General features: G+C 38.3%; 1 pseudogene; it reads right to left on the minus strand.

The window, feature by feature from the left end:
• LOC130967446 (glutamine-dependent NAD(+) synthetase-like) overlaps positions 1-18801 on the minus strand; it is a 37255-nt pseudogene extending 18454 nt beyond the window's left edge.
• Between the last annotated feature and the right edge of the window lie 1466 nt (positions 18802-20267).

Below are 20267 nucleotides of genomic sequence, written 5' to 3' on the forward strand. Positions count from 1 at the left end.
TTGGAGTACATCAATCCACGCGTACGCGTCGATGCTCGCATGTGACTCACTTAAAGGCAAAATGCTGGGGGCAATTTCTGAGCTGCCCAGGCCCAAATCCAACTTGTTTCTGAGGGTATTTGATGCAGAATTGAAGATTGAGCAAAGAGGGAGCAATTGTTTGTAGCTTAGCATCATGTAGAGTAGTTTCTAGAGAGAGAAGCTCCCTCTTCTCTCTAGAATTAGGGTTCCTAGGGCTAATTGCATCTTAGATTCATGTTTAATTCCTTGTTTGCATCTTGTTTCTTCTACATTTCCATGCTCTAGTAGTGTAATTCTCTTGTTCTCTCTTGTTAATTTTGCTTTTCATGCCTCTTTGCTTAGGATTGATGAACACTTGTTGGATTGGATTTTCTTTTAATGCAATTGATGTTTCTTTTATGCTCTTATGGTTAATTGTTCTATTTATTGTTGATTTCTTGCTTGTGATAATCACGGATCTTGTTAATTCTTGCAATTTGTGATGTTTACTTTTATTGCACTCTAGATGTTTGATAAAATGTTTCCTCTAGTTTTTGAGTAGTTCTCTTGACTCTTGGCCTAGTCTAAGGGAATTGAGTGACCTTGAGTCATTGGGTCTCATTGAATTGGTGATTTGAGAACCCTTGGTGATCAATTTGATACCCATTGACACTAACCCACTACTAAGTTAATTAGTAGCTAGGTTGGGACTTATGGGTTGATGTGATCAAAGCCATTTGACGTACCTCAAGCTTAGGAGTAGATATTACGTACTTAAAGCTTTTGGAGGTAGACTTAATAAGCTTGGTCCCTCATAATTATCAATATTTGGTTTGTTAACAAGGGTGGTGATCTCAATTTCCCATGTCTTAGCCAAGAGTTCTTTACCTTGCTTTCTTTAATTACTTACTTGATTTACTTTTCTTGTCATTTACTTCCCTTGAACCTTCATAAATCAAACCCCCTTGCATCTTCATAGCCAATAATCATTCACTTCATTGCAATTTCTTATGAGACGACCCAGAGTATAAATACTTCAGTTAATTTTCATTGGGGTTTGTACCTGTGACAAAACCAATTTTTTTGACGTGAGAATTGTTTGTTGGTGTAGAACTATACTTGCAACGAGGTTTCAATTGAGAAATTCTATATCAACAAAAGTTCGAACATCAAATGGCGCCGTTGCCGGGGAGTTGCAATGGTGCTATGTTATTGGCTATTGTATATATTGTGAATAGCTTAATTTTTGGTTTGTTTGTTGGTTTTTGCTAGTTGTAGGACTTAGTTTTCTTTATTTCTTGTTAACTTTTGTTTTTATTTTCTCTTTCACTATGAATTCTCACCCTTTTGGCTATGAGTTTGGTTCAAACTATGTTGTAGGAAATGGAATTTACAATGATAACATGCATTAAGGATTTGGAGATCAAAGGAGTGAGGAGCCCCAAGGTTATGAACAACCTTTTTGGCAACAACCTCCTCCCGAATCAAGTTTGACAAGAGTGCTTGGGGATATGACCACTCTCCTCATGGAGATGCACAAGGACCAAAAAGCATTTTATTCCACCCGAGCCGTTCAAGCGTCACCCCAACGTAACTACTCTCTGGATTCTTATGGGTATAATCCTAATCATAATGCATACCAATCTAATGTATGTGATAATCCTTATTGTGATTGTCAACCACAACCACCATATACATATGACCCCGTCCCTCAACATGGTTTTGAACCACCTTACTCACAAGCCCCTTACCACTAAACACCTCCATATGACCCTAATCCTTATCCACCATACCAACCACCTTTTGAGTCATATGAATCATACATGGAACCACAACAATTCCCACATAATTACTCCCAAGAACCAACGCAATATGCACCATCTCCATACCCTTACCAAGATGAACCACCTTCTAATTTTGAGCCCTCTCTCCCAAATAATGAACCCTCTCTTCCACCACTGCCCCCCGATGAAGCCCTCATGCAAGAACTAAGGGATCTTGAGTCTCATATCCTAAGGCAACAAGAGGGGACGAAAAAGGAGTTTAAGGAGCTAGAAGCCAAGATGGCTATCATGGTAGAAGCCATTAGCAACATGGTCTCCTCCCGACTAAGCCTAAGCAACCAAGGCACTCCCATTGACGAGTGTGGAGAGGCAATTAAGGAGCATAGTGAGGGAGTGAATTTGGAGCTCCAAGGTGAAGAAGAGGAGTTGAAGCAAGGATTGCCACAAGGGGAGGAAGTTGAGATAATTGAGCCGGAAGAAGTGGTTGAAAACATAGGAGATGTTGGAAGTCCATGGGGATGTAGCATTATGGAGCCCTTTTTCAAGAAGCTTGATATTGATGTTGAGGAGGGTGTACAATCTCCAAGACATACCACGGTTGAAGATCTTGAAGAGGTTGATCAAGAGATGGATTCAATCATTAAGGAGTTCCTATCTACAATTGAATCATCTCTAATTGGGCTTGACATAGAGGGTAAGGAAGAAGATACCTCACCTCCCATACCCTTGGTAAGAAATGAAGAAGATATTGAATTGGAAGGAAGCCACCAAGAGGAGGAGGTTGAGCAAGAAGCAAGCTCTATCATCAAAGATGCGTCCACACCAACCAATGTGTCTTTTACTCCCTTATTGTGTTATGAAATTGATGACAAGGAGGACCGTGCACAACCTCCAACACATGGTTTGAGCAATGAAAGGTGTATAGAAAAAGTTGGTGGGCAAGGAATTGAAATTAAGGAAGCTCGCGAAGAGGTGGGAGTTACAAAGGAAGACCACAAGGGAATGGATCTCGCATTGGCTAAGTGTGGGGAGGTCCCCCTTCCTAAGTCACCATCATCCAACACAACATTCAAGTGGGTAAAATTCCTATCTCTAAACTTTACTTTCTCACTTGAATATGGTTTGCTTGAAATAATGGTCAAATTAGAGCCCTTTGTGGAGTTAAGAGTAGGAGAGAATTGTGTAGTGGTTGGAGACATCACTCTAAGTTCATAATGGTTGCATGTTCAAAGTTGAATAGCAATGGTTGGTGTAAAACCAAATTGCATGGGTCTAGGAGAATGTTTGGATGCTTAATTGAGAATTCACAAGCCATGTCACCCAAATTTAACTATGGTAGTCAACGGGAAGATGGGTGCAAGAACAAGGTTTGGGACCCTGGTATTCATTTCAACAATCAGAACTCTTGGGGCCTTTCCATCTACCTACGCTTACTTGAAGGTTTTATGCGCCTAATTTGAGATCCCGGCGGACATTGGAGATGCAAACATTGGTAGGGATTCAAGGATGAATTCAAGCATAAACCACCATAGCAAGGACCCCACCAAATGTCCAACTTAAGGACAATAACCAAAAGTGCTAGGTGGGAGACACCCCACCATGGTAAACTCTTTTCATTTTCTCTTTTGTAAATATTGGTAAAATAGGTTTAATTCCTTGTTTTGATTGCTCAGTTGAGTTTATTTGGGAGTCTAGTAGGTTAAATAAGGTTTTATGATGTTTTGGTAGCTATTTGGAGGTTTGGAATGCTTATTTTGGTACAAAAACATATAAAAATTTTGAAAAATAGAGCACCATCCACGTGTGTGCGTGCTTCACGCGTACGAGTGACCCAAGTATTTTCAACCATCCACGCGCGCGTGTCATGTACGCGTACGCGTGGATTGCATATTTTCACCTCCCAGCCATTTTCCCGAGAGTTGTGCCTACACTGTGCACGTTTTGTGCGAAATGCGCAAGCCAACTCACGCGTACGCGCACCTCACGCGTGCGTGTCGCTCTCAAAATAACCCATTGACGTGCACGCGTGCCTTACGCGTATCCGTCGCTTCCATTTCACCACTCCACGTGCACGCGTGATAGACGCGTACGGGTGGGCGTCTTTACTTCATACACTTCTTTTTTCATCTTCTTTCCATTTCTTTCTTTCTTCTTTCTTCTTCCCTTCTTTTACTCCTCATCCAACGCTCCCAAACACCATCAACCATTAGTCAGTTAGTTAATTAGTGTTTGGTTAGTTTAATTTTTGTTTAATTTTCTATTTTTCATAATTAGTGTTGGATTGTTCATCTTGTTTGCCATCTTTTGCTGCTGATTATTGATGCGATGTTAGTTTAACATCATTGTTGTTAATCTTCATTGTTGGACTCTATTGTTAAGGTTATAATAATTACTTGGTTTTGAGCTTTTCATGCTTAATTTTGTGAACGCCAAGCACATGTGACATTGCCTTCAAAGTACTTTAACTCTTCTTGAATTGCATGATTTGGCCGCCATGTGATTTGCATCATCTCCTTTATTAGGCAATTTCTTGATGGATGATTATGTGAATTTATCTTAATATATTGTGCTTCTTGATCATATGCATCCTTATGTCTTTGGCTTGAATGCTTTCATGCTTCTTTATTGCTTGTTTGGTTGTCTTAACTGCAAGTTTAAAGTATCTCAAGCACACTAGGATGAGTGAAGTGCATGTTCCTTTTGGTGTAATTGTGACATAATTCTTTTTATGCTAGTGTGTGTTCTAGACCGCATGCATCTTAGAACCCACACACCCGGTCCATTAATGTCACACATTGGGTCACTCACTTCATTCTAGTGATTTACCTCATTCCAACAATTTATGCTTCCTTGCTTTTGCATTTACTTTTCTTACTATTCTCCTTTTTATTTTTCATGGAAAAGTCATTATAAGTACAAACGGAAGCAAAAGGAAGAGCACGCAGCACCGGTTGACCCACCAGCTGAAAGTGGCAACTCGGAAAGTCGTCGTATCCCCTTGTTCATCTTTGAGTGCACCGAGGATGGTGCAAACTTTTAAGTGTGGTGAGGTCGTCTGACCATTCGGCATTTTTGGGTGAGAAGTTTCTAATCCTAACACTTTTGCATTCCATTTTTAGGTCTTTTAGGATTTTTAGTTGCATTTTCTTGTTTCGCATATATATACACAATAAGCTTAGTCAAATAATGAAAATTTTCAAGGATTTTATCTATAGGGCACCCTAATTAATTAAAAAAATTTTTTCTAGAACTTGCTTGAGCTACATATTATGGAACATGATTTTTGTGCTAAGAACACAAGCATGTGAGACTTGAGCCTAATTGTGTTGTTACATCATATAACCACTTATTTTCATTCTTGTGTGCATTATTCTCTTCCTATGATTGTAATCTTTGATTTGTTTGATTCTTTGTATCCATTATTTTGTGTATACATGCATTTATATGATTGAGGCCGTTGTTTCAAATAGCTCACTTACCCAAATAGCCTTACCTTTTATTTTCCATTGTTAGCCAACTTTGAGCCTACGCTAAACCCATTTGTTCTCAAATTTAGCACATTACAAGCCTAAGTGAAAAAAAATAAATGTCCCTTGTTTGGATTTTTGATTAGCTTAAGCTAGTGAGAGTGTTCATCAATTGATTTTGGGAGAGTTGGGAACATTGGGTAGAGATAACAGTATATTTTGTATTTGTGTTGAAAATCTTGGGAATTGGGTACATACTCATGTGTTAATCAAATGTAAAACCATATGTATTGATGTTCTTGTATATATTTTAGTTTGAAAAAAAAAGAAAGGAATAAAGAAAAAGAAAAGCAATAAAAAGGGGACAAAATGCCCCAAGGTTCAAAGTCCAATAAGAATAAATGCATATGTGTGGTGATCAAAAAGAAAATGCATGAGTGTGTAAAAAAGTGAAGAATGGGTAGTTAGGTTTGTTTAGAATTGTATAGGTTGTCATTGGTTAGGTGGGAAGTTTAAGTTAATCAAAGATTCAAATTTTCAAGCTCACTTGACCATATGCATCCTACCTTAACCCTAGCCCCCATTACAACCTATGAGAAAGTCCTCATGATATTTGTATGCATGCATGAAATAATTGTTGATTGTTAGATGAAAAACAAATCTTAGAAAGCATGATTAGGAGAGGATTGAGTGAATCAACCCCATACACTTGAACGACTAGAGCGGATACACATCTGGTGAGGGTTCGATTGCTCAATTACATGTTTCCACCCATGATCATCTTTTCTTGCAAGTTTGTAAAATCTTTCAATGATTCAACTCAATTGTGGGTTTGCTTTGGTTGCTATTGCTTTAGCCCTTGTACTTGTATATGTATTCTTGGGAATTGATTTATTTTGACCAAGCAATTGCATTCATTTAGATAGATTGCATGTAGGTAGTTGTATTTAGTTAGTTCGCATTGAATAAATGTTGATACCCTTTGCTTCTTTCTTGATTTTAGCATGAGGACATGCTTAGTTTAAGTGTGGGGAGGTTTGATAAACCCCAATTTTGTGGTTTATCTTGTGCTTATTTTGGGGGATTTTTTCACCTTTTCCCACATTTATCCAATGAAATAGCATGGTTTTGTAATTCTCCCTTAATTTGCGCTTAAGTGTAAAAACATGCTTTTTAAGCTCTTAAATTGGTGATTTTAATTCATTTTAATTCCATTCGATGCCTTGCTGTGTTTGTTGAGTGATTTCAGGTTCATAAGGCAAGTATTAGATGGAAGAAATGGAGAGAAAAGCATACAAAGTGGAGAATGTATGAGGAAACAAGGATTTGGAGTACATCAATCCACGCGTACGTGTCGATGCTCGCATGTGACTCACTTAAAGGCAAAGCGCTGGGGACAATTTCTGAGCTGCACAGGCCCAAATCCAACTTGTTTCTGAGGGTATTAGATGCAGAATTGAAGATTAAGCAAAGGGGGAGCTAGCATACCGTGTGCGAGCGCAGAGACCTTATAAAATTTGATACCTGTGCATACCCATACCCCTGTGCGTACACACACTTTAAAAATTCTTTTTGGGTGTGCGCACACATACCCCTGTGCCGACGCACACGCCCTGATTCACAAATTCTTACTTGTTTTCAACTATTTCACTTTCCCAACAAGGTTGTAAGCTTCTCTAACACCATTTTAAGGCTTTTAGGCTTAATTTTGAGTATAGGAATATGGGAAACAAGCTAAGAGTTTTAGTTGATGATTATTATGAAAAACTAGAATACAGAGGTTTAGGTTTCTGGTGTACTAGGGATGGGCTTGGTGGAGTTAGAAAGAGGAATGGAGATGCTGGATTGACAGTGGTTGAGATGAGTCGAGGACTCAGAATGAGATGATGGATCCATGGCATACTGATAAATGTTTTCTGAAAACCACTGATGCATCATTGATATTTTGAGATTATGAGACGCTATGCGCCCGGCAGGGACGGCGGTTGATCCCGCCTGTCGAGGTAGTGGCGGCAACGTAAGGGCGGTGGTTCGTTCCGCTTGCGTTGAGATGCGAGGTCGGTGGCAATAATATCCCGCTCGCATCCCTTCGGATCAATAGAGTGTACAGGTACAAAACCCTGGATAGTGATCCGAGCACTATATCTCGGGGGTTCCCATATAATGATTTCAAAGGGCGACATCTCCATGGAGATGTGTCGGGTTGGCAGTTGAACCGACAATGTGATATCACAGCCAATAGGACAGGCATTCATCATGTGCATCTTCTATCTGTTTGTATGCTTTGTCGACTTGTAATGGTTTGCCTATTTGTATAACATGCCTAAATGTTACTTGTATTCCTTGCCTTATATGCTTTTACTTGTGATTTACTTGCGTTGTAATTAATTGTGATTTCTACGGGGATTGAGGTGATATGGAAGGCGGTGGCAATGGGATCGCACAGAGGATAGGTTGGTGAAGGCTGTGGGACAGCAGCGTTTGGTTAGAGTAGAAATCATTTAAGATAGATTACCCTTTTGATATGCTAAGGTCTTAAGTTTTGTTAAGGTTTTATATATTTTTGTTTTATTGTTTAGTATACCTTAGGATTGAATCTTGTGATGGATATGAAGTCTAGGATTGCCTTTGGCGTCCCGGGGTCTTATATCCTACATCACTGGGCACTGTTACCATACTGAGAACCTCCAGTTCTCATACCATATTTCTGTTGTGTTTTTTAGATGCAGGTTGTAACCCACCTCGGTGAGTTGTTTGGATGGTGACAGAAGCGGAGGATCCGGATTCCTTATTGGAGTCTTTTGTCTATTTTGTTTATATTTCTCTCATCTTTTGTATTTTATTTTGCCTAGAGACATGTATTTGAGAGAACAAAACTTGTATAAGCTCTTTAAAAACTTCAGTTTCTGGTCGTCTGTATATGGCTAGTCGGTTTAAACTCCGCGAGTCGTGGCTAGTTAAATATGATTATCAGATACTTATCTATATATTCTTATATATGTTTCTTGTGCCTTAAACGAGTAGCTTCGTTAGTATATTTTGCGCTTTTCAAATCCTGCTTTGAACTATATCCTTCATTGGGCTTCTAGGATATATATTAATTCCTCCTATATATAAATATGTATAAGCATTAGGATTGTCGTAACATCTGATTAATTCCTCCTATTAGAGCGGTTCGTCCTCGTGAGCCTGACGGATGGACCGATTGTGCTTCATTGCATACTCTGTGTGTCTTTTCTTTCATGCTATTTAAGTTATCTACTTGATATTTTATAGCATGCTTGTTTGTGAGTGCCTGTTTGGGGATAATTAAAATACTAGGCTTTTGATATTGAGACTGATCACCTTGATATCGACTGTTTGGTGTAGACAGGAAACCTAATGGCCACTCGCGGACGAGGTCGAGCATGTTCACGAGAGAGTAGGAATGAGCAACTAGCTGATAACCATGTCGAGTTCATGGCAGCGATGGCGAATCTGGTGAACACCATGGAAGCGAATGCTGCTGTGACTCTGCAAGCTGTGCAGAGGTTAGCCCAACCGGCTGGAAGCGGAAACAAAAATGGAGAAGGTGCTGAGGACAACTTGAGAGGTGTTTCAAGAACTCTAGCTACTTTTCGGAAAGCTGACCCGCCAGTTTTTAATGGTTCGACAAACCATACTGAAGCAAACAACTGGTTCTAAGCTGTGGAGCATGCATTGTTAACTCAACATGTACCGTATGACCAGTTCGTAGAGCATGCGACTTATCAACTAGTGGGAGAAGCTCAGCAATGGTGGCAAGGAGAACGCCGACTACTACACCAATAGAATGTGAACATTACCTGGGCGTTATTCGAGGAAGCTTTCTACAAGAAGTACTTTCTTGAGTCAATAAAGGAGGTCAGAGAGTTGGAGTTCTTACAGCTAAAGCAAGGGTCCATGACTATAGCAGAGTATACCAGCAAGTTCGAGGAACTCTGTAGGTTCTCAAGAATAAGTCAGGGTACTCCTGAGTTTTATGAGGGATGGAAATGCGTCAAATACAAAGTAGGGCTAAGAGAAGATATCAGGCGTGCTGTGGCTCCATTGGAGATTAGGAGATTCTCTGAATTGGTGGACCATGCGAAGGTTGTTGAAGAATACGTAAAGATGGTAGCCTCATCAAGGGACACTCGTGGAGAAAACACTAGTAGGGAACGCAATGATTACCTCGGACCAAGGGGACAGAACTTCAAGAAAGATGGACATACTCCTCAATATCTGCAAGGTCAAGGGAACATCAGAAGGGACAACAATGCCCAATTTCACCATATGAAGGGGAGCCGTCTATGCTATGCTTGTGGACTACCTGGGCACCTAGCCAAGAACTGCCATCGTAAGAAAAACCATAACACAGGTCAGAATCATCAGTCCGATTGTGTGCTTACCTTGGATGCATGTGATGCGACGGGGTCGGACCCTGCGACGAGAGGTAAGCGTATGCTTTGAATATTCTATATTGCTTGGATTTGAGGGTAGCCTAGTTCTATATCTGCAAAGTCGCCGTTAAGGTTACAAGGGCTTAGAGTTGTGTTGAGAGTAAACCATGGGAAAAGAAGGACTCTAACGGCAGTAGCTGAGGATTTCAGACTTGTGATGATGAACGATCAGAGTGGACGTGCTGGTTACCAGGCATGACTAGAAGTCTTATCGGTACCCTGTATGGGTGATGGGTGCGGTTTAGCACTAGTGGCAACGGAAGTACCGACTGATGCCTTGCGGTTTTTAAAACTATGATTTTGTGGTTTTAAAGTTTAGAATGATTTTCAAATCTGGGTTGGAGCTTTGGTTTAAATAATTTGGTTTTGAAACTAGGATTGGAACTTTCGATCAAATGATACGGTTTAAAAAGGAAGGTGAGTCCTAAGATTTTGTTAATTTGTGATTTTGGTTTGCAAAATTTAACTTATCCAAAAAGAATTCAAATGGAAAGGTTTTGATTAAGGGTTTCAATGAATTTAGGAAAATCATGCTTTAAGATGATTGATTTACAAATAAAATATTTTTGACTCTTTTGATAAGATTTTAACAATAGACTCATTTAGGATGAACTTGTTTAAAGGTTTTGAAAATTACTACAAAATCGGTATTTTGGTTTAAGGAAAAAAATTTTGGATTCTTAACGACGATAATCAGAGTGACGCAGCGGAAGGTGAGAGAGTTTTCAAATTTTGAAGCAGAAGTTAACTTCAGCACCTGTTTTGATCTTGCCGGAATCGCATGAATCGTTCGAAGTGTACTGTGATGCTTCCTTGAAGGGTTTGGGTTGCGTGTTGATGCAACACCGAAATGTAGTGGCTTAGCATCGCGTCAACTAAGACCGCATGAGGTGAATTACCCAACTCATGACTTGGAATTAGTGGCGATTATGTTTGCATTAAAGATTTGGAGGCACCACTTATACGGAGTGAGGTTTAATGTCTTTTCTGATCATAAGAGTCTCAAGTAAATCTTTGATTAGAAAGAGCTAAATATGCGTCAGAGGAGGTGGATGGAGTTGTTAAAGGATTTTGATTTTGACCTGAGTTATCACCCTGGGAAGGCGAATGTGGTAGCAGATGCATTGAGCCGAAAGTCCTTAACAATAGCTTGGATGAGAATCAAGGATGAGGAGTTAGTGGATAAGTTTATGGATCTTAAGTTGGACATTGGTGAAGTTGCCAGAAGAGCTTGTTTGAACCAGTTGCATATTTCAAGTACGTTTAAGACGGAGTTCCAAAGGGCTCAGCAGAATGAGCAAAAGCTTCAGCCGTTGTTTCGACCAGTTGGTGAGAAGAGACTTGGAGAATTCATTAAGGATGATGAAGGGTTGTGGAGATATAAGGGGAGAATTTGCATACCAGATGTCGGGAGTTTGAGGTAAGACTTATTGTCGAAAGCTCACATCAGTGGGTTTTCTATTCATCTAGGAAGCACGAAGATGTATTAAGACTTAAAGAAGATGTTATGGTGGCCTGGGATGAAAGGTGATGTATCTTCAACGGTATCCAAGTGTTTGACGTATTAGAAGGTGAAGGTAGAGCATCAAAAACCATCGGGGATGCTACAGTCTCTTGAAATTCCTCAATGGAAGTCGGAAGGAATTGCAATGGATTTTGTGACCGGTCTACCGAGGACTAGGTCGGGATTTGATGCGATTTGGGTGATCATGGATCGCTTAACCAAATCCACTCATTTTCTACTTAACCGAGTGAACTGTTCTATGGAGGAGTTAGCGAGGTTGTATATAAAGGAGATAGTAAGGTTGCATGGTGTGCCGTCGAGCATAGTGTCGGACCGTGATCCCCGATTCACTTCAAGGTTTGGGGAGCTTTTTAAAGAGCTTTTGGTACGAGGCTATGTCTCATTACCGCATATCATCCGCAAATAGGTGGACAGTCAGAAAGGACCATTCAGACGTTAGAAGATATGCTGAGAGCATGTGTTTTGGATGTACCTGGAAGTTGGGACCGTTACTTACCATTGGTGGAGTTTGCGTACAACAATAGCTTTCATGCGAGCATTTTGGATGACTCTGTATGAGGCCTTGAATGGACGGAAGTGCCAGTCTCTACTTTGTTGGTATGAATCTGGTGAAGCAAGTGTATTAGGTCCAGATTTAGTGACAGAGACTATGGAGAAGATTAAGAAGATTCGGGAGAGAATTCTAACTGCCCAGAGTCGATAGAAGAGTTATATGGACCAGAGAAAAAAACCGTTAGAGTTTGAAGTGGGAGAACATGTATTTCTGAGGGTTATACCGACAACGGGGATTGGGAAAGTAATCAAGATCAAGAAGTTGAATCCGAGATTCATAGGACCGTTTAAGATTCTAAGGCGATTCGGGCCGGTGGCGTATCAAGTTGTTTTGTGACTTTACCTATTTAACTTACATGACGTATTCCACGTGTCACGACTCCGTAAGTACACGTCGGATGCGGCTCATGTGTTAGAGCCTGAGTCAGTCGAGTTGAGAGAGAACTTGACATTCCAAGTGACACCAGTAAGAATCGACGACACCAGTGTGAAAAAGCTACGAGGAAAGCAAGTTTCATTGGTTAAGGTTGCTTGGAAAAGAGCAGGAGTTGGAGAGCACGCTTGGGAATTAGGAAACGAGATGCGTTGGCAACTTGTTGGGTTGGTAACATTGAAAGTAGGATGCTTCGTGGAGAATATGTAATATATATATCTTTTACATCGCGTGAATCGGATTTTCGAGGGCGAAAATCTTTTTAAGGAGGGGAGAATGTAAGAACCGGAGTTTTCATGAACAAAATCATTTAAATGTCCAAATTAAATTCTGGAAAGTTAGAATGAGAATTTGGAGATTTAAATATGATTTTTGGACTCAGTAGGTCTTTTTGAGTCAGAAAACGTGTTTTCTGCGAAAAACCGTGAAAAATTGCGAACCGGCAGTTGAACCGACTGAATCGGTTCAAGTCTGCTCAGTGCTGCACGAGAAGTAGTGAAAACAGCCGAAAACCTTAGAAAATATTAGAGATGGAAAATCGGGCGTTAGTGTTAAAGGTTTGGCCCAAAGTTGGGCCGAACGGGCTAAAAACGCTATCGGGTTGGACCGAGCCCAAGTTGGGCCCGAGCCCAACATATAAATGGGTGAACTCACCAGCCATAACTCTCTCAAAACACAACACTCACGCAGCTGCTAAGGAGGAGAAGAGAACCTCCATTTTTACTATTCACACCTCTCTTCTTTTCGCGATATCTTGAGCTATGGATCTCCGATCGCCGCACCGTTTGCAGCTACGTGTTCCTTGTGAAGAGCTCTACAAAACTCATCCAATAAAATAGAGAGGCAACCACGAAATCCTCTTAGTTCTGCTCTCCAAAATTTCGGGTTTTATTAAGGTTTTTGGTTAAATGGGTTTTTGTGATTTTGGATGTTTAGGTTCATTCAAATCCTTGCTTAGCATTGGGTTTTGACATCCAAATCTATTGGAAAAGGTAAGGGACATTAAACCCTTGTGATTTTATGTTTAAATGAAACCCTAGGTTGATTTGTGATGGTTTATGTATATATAGTTTGATTATTGTGAGTTTGGAGCTTGTTGGTGCTTGTTGGAGTTGCATTGGTGGCTTACTTGTGGTTGGAAGCTCATTTGGTGCTCAATTTTGAGTTTTGGTTCATATTGGCCAAGGTATGGTTTCGGTTTTCTCTATGTAGTATATAATATTCATGGACACTTAGGCTAGTGACCTATAGGATAGGTTTGAATTAAAATGGTTGATGAGTGTATAATGTTGTTGTATGTTGATTTATGATGAAATGATGATGGTTGGGTTTAATTATAATGATTGATAATGATATGATGAGGATAAATGATTTGTAAAGTTGAAGAGTGAATTGTATTGATATATGTGATGATAATGTTGATGATTTGTTAATGTAATTGGAAAAATGTTAAAGGGAAATTGATTATAAGGTGATATGTTGATGTTGAGGTTGAGGATGATGAACGGTAGAGAAAAATGTGGTAAACTTGGTGTAATGTAAGATAAAGTGTGGATTTTGATGAGAAAGGGAGTTTAGAATGATTTGGTATTGTTTTGGTTGGTTTGAGATATGAAAGTTGGGAAAATTGGTAATTTGGGAATATTTGGTAAAAGTGAATTTTTTGTGAACTTTGTCTGATCATAACTTTTGTCTCGGTTTTCAAAATCTGATGAAACTTATATAGAACTAAAGATCTTTGAAAACCCTTTAAATCAATATAAACTTTGTGAAATTTGGAATTTTGTAGAGGAAGTTATGATCATTCAAAGTTGTTGTTGAAAATCCGGAATTTTGCAGAGTTGCAGAATTCTGTATTTTCTGGTGTGTGCGCACGCACAGCCTTGTGCGAACGCACACCTCTGTGAAAATTTTGACCTGTGCGTATGCACATGCAGAGGCAGACATTCTGCTTGCAGCGCTAGCATAGTTTTTGCGTGCGCACATCAAGGAGAAATTGCAACATGTGCGTACACACAGACCTGTGCGCACGCACAAATTGGGATGGCCAGTCTTTTGGGGGCGCTAGCACACCTTGTGCGAGTGCACAGACCTTATAAAATTTGATACCTGTGCGTACGCACACCCCTGTGCGGACGCACACGCCCTGTTTCACAAATTCTTACTTGTTTTCAACTATTTCACCTTCCCAACAAGGTTGTAAGCTTCTCTAACACCATTTTAAGGATTTTGGGCTTAATTATATGGGAAACAAGCTAAGGGTTTTAGTTGATGATTATTATGGAAAACTAGAAAACGGAGGTTTAGGTTTCTGGTGTACTAGGGATGGGCTTGGTGGAGTGAGAAAGAGGAATGGAGATGTTGGATTGACAGTGGTTGAGATGAGTCAAGGACTCAGAATGAGATGATAGATCCATGGCATACTGATAAATGTTTTTTGAAAACCACTGATGCATCATTGATATATTGAGATTATGAGATGCTATGCGCCCGGCAGGGACGGCGGTTGGATCCCACCTGTCGAGGTAGCGGCGGCGGCGTAAGGGCGGTGGTTCGTTCCGCTTGTGTTGAGATGCGAAGTCGGTAGCAATAGTATCCCGCTCGCATCCCTTCGGATCAATAGAGCGTACAGGCACAAAACCCTGGATAGTGATCCGAGCACTATATCTCGGGGGTTCCCATATAATGATTCCGAAGGGCGACGTCTCCATGGAGATGTGTCGGGTTAGCAGTTGAACCGACAATGTGATATCACAGCTAATAGGGCAAGCATTCATCATGTGCATCTTCTATCTGTTTGTATGCTTTGCCGACTTGTAATGTTTTGCTTATTTGTATAACATGCCTAAATGTTACTTGTATTCCTTGCCTTATATGCTTTTACTTGTGATTTACTTGCATTGTAATTAATTGTGATTTCTATTGGGATTGAGGAGGTCCGGAAGGCGGTGGCGATGGGATCGCACGGAGAATAGGTTGGTGAAGGCTGTGGGATAGCAGTGTTTGGTTAGAGTAGAAATCTCTTAAGATAGATTACCCTTTTGATATGCTAAGGTCTTAAGTTTTGTTAAGGTTTTATATATTTATGTTTTATTGTTTAGTATACCTTAGGATTGAATCTTGTGATGGATATGAAGTCTAGGATTGCCTTTGGCGTCCCGGGGTCTTATATCCTACATCACTGGCACTGTTACCATACTGAGAACCTCCGGTTCTCATACCATATTTTTGTTGTGTTTTTCAGATGCAGGTTGCAACCCACCTCGGTGAGTTGTTTGGATGGTGACAGAAGCAGAAGATCCGGATATCTTTTTGGAGTCTTTTGTCTATTTTGTTTATACTTCTCTCATCTTTTGTATTTTATTTTGCCTAGAGGCATGTATTTGAGAGAACAAAACTTGTATAAGCTCTTTAAAAACTTCAGCTTCTGGTCGTCTGTATATGGCTAGTCGGCTTAAACTCCGTGAGTCGTGGCTAGTTAAATATGATTATTATATACTTATCTATGTATTCTTATATCTGTTTCTTGTGCCTTAAACGAGTAGCTTCGTTAGTATGTTTTGCGCTTTTCAAATCTTGCTTTGAACTATATCCTTCATCGGACTTCTAGGATATATATTAATTCCTCATATATATAAATATGTATAAGTATTAGGGCTGTCGTAACTTCTGATTAACCTTTGCTTTATGGCTAGAGGTAAGGCTTAGGTTAATTGGGGTGTTACAGTTGACGGAAGGGGTGATCACGCAGAATGTACATACGAGTCCTAATCTCCACACCTACTACATAAAACCTATGCTGTACAATATCGTCATATATATAGGGAGGGTCCATCTCATAAAATAGAACTCTGGTCTCCATCTGAAGGGGAGGAAGAAAAAGGGTAAGAATTGGGGGGTTCTTAGTAGGATTGGGGGTAGTTAGTTTAGTCAGGATTATCACAGTTCAAGTAATTCATAATGAAATATACAAGAATCACAGAGAAGTATCTAATTACCACAATTCAGAGTAACTGTAAGGAATGCATAAACACAGGAAGACAATCACAACAATTTTACCGTATCAACTAAAATGCAAATGCACAACAAAGATGATGCTGTCTAGCCCTATTGCAGGTAATGAGCTCATTTGTCAGTTTCGATGACGCAATCCGACTCGCAAGTCAGATAAGGCATTCCAACGACATAACCTCTGCAAGTTACTACTTCTTGCAGGCGCTGATTCTCCAACTGAAGTATGTCGAACATGATCTCTACAATTACTTGCAGGCGCTAATTCTCCATCTGAAGCATGTGCCCCTTTCTCCTAGAAGCCATTCCATATACACAGGCATCCCCGTATAGTCATTCACACATAAAGCCCACGGCTTAACATGTTCGCATCAACACTATATGTCACCCTCTCGTGACCTTTTAATCATTTCCTAATCACACGTGCTGATTTATCTTCTCTTTTTCTTTTAAAACCAAAACCAATCCCCATTTCATCCTTAAAACTAATTCTTTAACTTTTTCCAAGATATCACAAAATGAAATTATTCAATAAAAATTCAATTACTTTTAGGGTTCACTAAAACTCCTCCAAATAAAAATCCTTGAGTCAAATTCAAAACATAAGCCCTTTTCATTTTTAAATCAAACTTAAACATAATACTTTTCTTAAATAATTTAAAATCGTAAAATAATTCTTTTCTAAATAAACCGAACTCAGGATATATACTTTTCTTAAATGAATTAAATCTAACATATAACTATTTTCTAAATAAATCAAAAATCAAATAATACAATTTATCAAATCCAATCTTTTCTTCTAAATAAAATTTCAAATAAATCCTTAAGGTTTATAACAAAATTTCGGCGGTATTTTCTCTAAAACCCGGACTCTGCCACCCTTCTCGAGTTCCATCCAAACCATTTTCCATACTCTTTTCAAATCATTTCCAATAAATCAAACCAAACAAATTCTAACATTTTCAAATTATCCTATCGTAATCCTGAAATCAAATTCATCAGAATAACTCAGTTTCTGGCTGCACTAAAACCCTCCGAACCTCAAACTTATCACAAATATCAATATATCACAAAAATTCAATATAAATCCAATCAAATTCAATCGACAAGTAAATATGACATCAATTCACTTATCAAATACCAATTTAACCGGTGAAAATTTACCAAAATCTTACCTTCGCACGAAATCAAAATATTCGAAGCTCCGGAGAAGTCTTCTGATCGAGCTGCCGAAGAAAAAAACGTTCGGAATCGTCTGTGCCTCCTAGAACTCCAGTTGGCCGAATTCAAGGGGTAGGGGAGTTACGTCACCATCGACTTCCACCAATAAAAAATGATACCAACACGTAAAGAAGGAAGATATGAATACTTTTACCGGATTAAATTTTTTATTAGAGTTAAGGATCGCAAAAAATCAAAACTTGGAAGTTCGGTGGGAGTTACAGTTCTCTCTCTCGGTCACTCTTCTCTCTTCCTCACCGTTTGCATGCAATGAATAATGAGGCTGGATGATGAAGATTGATATGAAGTGAATGATTAAGTGTCGTCATGCCTAATTATATATATATATATAAAAGCCATCTTATTTCTTTCTTTGGCTTCGGTCATATATATACATATATGTATATGCATGCATAAGTTTTATTTAGTTTTTCTTTCTTGCCTTTTGTTTCTTTAATGAAACCGACAATGAAACTAAGGATAATAATAATAATAACAATATACTAATGATAATATGGTAAGAATAGTAATGTTAATATAATAATGATAGTAGTAATAATAGTAATAATAATAATAATATAAGGTTAAATGTATATGAGTTATTAATATAAATGACATTAGTAATTTAGAAATTAAAAGATATTTGATGAAATTTTAACAACTCTAAGTTCATCGAAAAATACCGATAATTATTTATATCAGCAAAAGTCAAATTTGATAATAATAATAACATTATTATCTAGGCTCCATTATAATTAGGGCAAGTAAAATAGATAAATAAGATAATAATAAAATTATATTACCATCTATTTTATTTTGGGGTTCGAAATCGACTCGACAAAATAAAACTAATCGTTTCAAAATATTATTTTAAAAAAACTCGTGTTAATGCAAAAATTAGAGTTGTTATATATCATGAGAATCTTGCGATTCAAAAAAAGAACCTGAGAATTGTAACGCTTAGAGTCTTTGATAATAGGCATTCCAATGTTACACACAATTTCATCCATCAAATCACATATTAAAATATCTTTCAAACATTCCCATCTGAAACCAAAACCACTGTATACTTCACAACGTAATCAAATAAATTTCTATCATTTTCTAATTGAAAAGAAAGAAAAATAGAAAAAAGGAACGAGTGAAGTTATTACACGTGTGTGACGGTGTCGAGTTCTAAGAAATGGTATTCACAGCCAAAGCTAGTAAGCTCGAGCTCAAGGCCGAGCCTAATGACGGCGTCGGATTGTTTAACGATAACGATGGAGTTCTAGATTCGCTTAGTGTTTGAATCGAAGTCCATGACCCATTGGTTGAGATTACAAGTGACAACCTTTAACAGCCTCATCCTCACGAACTTAGAACGAAAACCAAAAAGAAAGGTTTATTTCTAATAGAATGTAGCAAGTTGTTGTTATCGAATGTGTAAATTTTGTTTATTCTATTCTCTTTAGATAAAGTATACATGCTAATGTTTAATTTGATCAACTAAACTTACATATAAATCAGTCACAAAAAAAAACTTACATATAAATCTTAATTTAGTCTCTTAAACTTTGTTTACATTAATTTAGGCTTTAAATTTTATAAATATGACTCAGTATTTATTTGAGTATCATTAAATTAATAAAAAAATTATTAAAAAATAATATTTTTTTATATTTTAATATTGACAAATTTCTAACAACAAAATAAAAGAACTAAATTATAAAAAAAATTTACAAGTTACAATTTACACCTTTTTTAAAAAAAAATTCTTAAAAAAAATATTTTTTACATAATAAATACACAAAAAAATATTTTTATATTATCATACCCAAATATAATTGATGGATAAAAATATTTTTATGAGATATTTAAACATAAAATTTTTTATTTTTTTAAAAAATTTATTAAAAAAAGATAACTAAAAAAATCTTTTGAACCGGCCGGTCGAACCAATTGAACCGCGAATCGATAAAAATTCCAGTTCGGAGTAATGTCAAAACCGCAGAATTAAAAAACTGACTTTGAACCGCCAAACCGGCAATAAATCGGTCAGTCGAACCGATCCTTGAACCGGCCAATTTTTAGAATTTTACCAAAATGCCGCCGTTTGGCCTTTCCATCTAACACAACAACCCTATATCAATAACCCACTAACCCTTGCTCCCAATGTTCTGAAAACCGGACCAGCACTACAACAATTCCGGCAGATAGTGGTGAAAATTGTGCGACGGTTAGGGGTTGGGACTGCAATCAGCCTTGCATTTAGCGGCGGTTTTCCTAGAACAGCCACTAATGTACCATCGAGTGAGTTATCGTTTAACATTTTGCGGCGGTTTTCTTTCAACCACCGCAAAATACGTATTACCATATATTACAATGTTTTCTTTAGTAATAACCATCTGGGTATAATCTAGTTAAGTAAATACTACTATTTTAAACTACATATGTTTAAATCATTGTTACATAAACTCGTAACACTTTTTCTAGATTCGTTTTACGTAAAAAAGTTCACAAGTTAAATAAGCTATATATGTTAGAGGGATTCAGAAGAAGGATTCCGAATGAGAAGGATTTAGAAGGCGGCAAAGGTGGAAACAAACATGGACAACAAGGGAAGGCATCAGAGGGAGAAGAACGAGCTAGCGAATCGCCTTGCGAAATTGAGTCGCAGCGTGGCGTGATGAAGAGTTCTGATAAATCCAAGGTTCTAAAAACCGTTTTGAACCGGCCGATCGAACCGATTGAACCGCAAACCGAAGAGAAAATCAAATCGGTCAAATGCTAAAACTAAAAAAATTCAAAAACCGCTCTTGAACTGTCAAACCG

This window comes from Arachis stenosperma, chromosome 1 (assembly GCF_014773155.1).
Source record: "Arachis stenosperma cultivar V10309 chromosome 1, arast.V10309.gnm1.PFL2, whole genome shotgun sequence".
In the NCBI taxonomy this organism is placed as follows: Eukaryota; Viridiplantae; Streptophyta; class Magnoliopsida; order Fabales; family Fabaceae; genus Arachis; species Arachis stenosperma.